Below are 2,091 nucleotides of genomic sequence, written 5' to 3' on the forward strand. Positions count from 1 at the left end.
CCCTACTACTGTTGCAACTACAACAGCAGCACCTACAACTGTTGCAACAACAACATCAACACCTACAACTACTGCTGCATCTACAACTGCAGGTCCTACTACTGAAGCAACAACAACAGCAGCGCCTACAACTACTGCTGCTCCGAAAACGGTGCAACATACAACTACAGCTACACCCACAACAGCAGCACCTACAACTTCTGCTAATCCGACAACGGTGCAACCTACAACTACTGCTGCACCTACGACAGCAGGACCTACTACTGTTGCAACAACAACAGTATCACCTACAACTACTGCTGCTCCATCAACAGTGCAACCTACAACTAATAATTCACCTACAACTGCAACCCCTACTACTGTTGCAAAAACAACAGCAGCACCTACAACTACTGCTGCTCCGACAACGGTGCAAACTACAACTACTGCTTCACCTACAACTGCAGCCCCTACTACTGTTGCAACAACAACAGCAGCACCTACAACTACTGCTGCTCCGACAACGGTGCAACCTACAACTACTGCTGCACCTACAACTGCAGCCCCTACTACTGTTGCAACAACAACAGCAGCACCTACAACTACTGCTGCTCCTACGACAGCAGCACCTACTACTGTTGCGACAACAACAGCAGCACCTACAACTGCTGCACCTACGTCTGTTGCCCTGACAACTGCAGCACCTACAACGGCTCGATCTGCAACTACAGCACCTACTACTATAGCCCTTAGAAGGGTGACTTTCCGTTCTGTCCTAGACACATTTACTATTGAATTGCAGGATCCATCTTCTGATGATTTTAAAGGTCGGGCTACATTGGTGAAGGAACAGGTAACTTTTCCAATATAAATAAAATCTGCTAGAACGCTTATTGCATTATGTTATCAGAGAGCTAAAGCACCCACTCAAAATATGAGAAACCTACTCCAGTTTCCATACTATGATAAGGAATTATTAAATTGATGAAAGACCAATAAAGATCAAGTCATATAGTAAAGCTGTAAATTCCAAGGCAAAGGTTTATGTGAAAAAAATGTTTTGTTTTGTGTTTCTACAGCTTACACCTGTTTACCAAAACGCATTCCCTTCGTCCTTCAAATCACTAGATGTTGTTTCATTCAGGTAATCTTTTAAGACTATTAAGGTTTTATAATAAAGAGTAGGATCCTATATCTGATATTTCAAACAATATAATATTTTCTCTTTCTTTAGTAACGGATCAATCATCAGCGTCATTGACGTTTCATTTGTAAGCACATCCGCTCCTAATAACAATGAGATTGCGAGCACTTTGATCAATGCAACAGTCGTTGGATTCGACATTGAAAGCAGCTCCATTAGCGTAAATGGCATATGTAAGTAAATACTGAGTGCTACTTAATAAAAATAAAAATAAATTATACTTTTTTTAAATTAATGTTTGTTTTACTTTTTTCCTCATTTACAGCTTCCACTGCTGCTCCAACGACTGCAGCACCTACAACAACTAATTCTCCGACAACAGTATCACCTACAACTACTGCTGCTCCATCAACAGTGCAACCAACAACTACTAATTCACCTACAACTGCAGCCCCTAGTACTGTTGCAACAACAACAGCAGCACCTACAACTACTGCTGCTCCGACAACGGTGCAACCTACAACTACTGCTGCACCTACAACAGCAGCAGCTACTACTGTTGCAACAACAACAGCTGCACCTACCACTTCTGCTACTCCATCAACGGTGCAACCTACAACTACTGCTTCACCTACAACTGCAGGCCCTACTACTGAAGCAACACCAACAGCAGCACCTACAACTACTGCTGCTCTGACAACGGTGCAACCTACAACTACAGCTACCCCTACAACTGCAGCCCCTACTACTGTTGCAACAACAACAGCAGCACCTACAACTACTGCTGCTCAGACTACGGTGCAACCTACAACTACTGCTGCACCTACGACAGCAGCACCTACTACTGTTGCAACAACAACAGTAGCACCTACAACTACTGCTGCTCCGACAACAGTGCAACCTTCAACTACACCTACAACAGCAGCACCTACAACTACTGCTAATCCGACAACGGTGCAACCTACAAC

General features: G+C 43.7%; 1 long non-coding RNA gene across 1 annotated transcript; it reads left to right on the forward strand.

Moving 5' to 3' along the window:
- The first annotated feature begins 543 nt into the window (after positions 1 to 543).
- Positions 544 to 1,427, forward strand: LOC117487944. The gene is made up of 3 exons (XR_004556462.1): positions 544 to 832; positions 1,059 to 1,123; positions 1,214 to 1,427. It is a non-coding gene; the product is annotated as an uncharacterized LOC117487944 (long non-coding RNA).
- The last annotated feature ends 664 nt before the right edge of the window (positions 1,428 to 2,091 follow it).

The sequence above is a fragment of the Trematomus bernacchii genome, unplaced genomic scaffold (genome assembly GCF_902827165.1).
Source record: "Trematomus bernacchii unplaced genomic scaffold, fTreBer1.1, whole genome shotgun sequence".
NCBI classification, from domain to species: domain Eukaryota; kingdom Metazoa; phylum Chordata; class Actinopteri; order Perciformes; family Nototheniidae; genus Trematomus; species Trematomus bernacchii.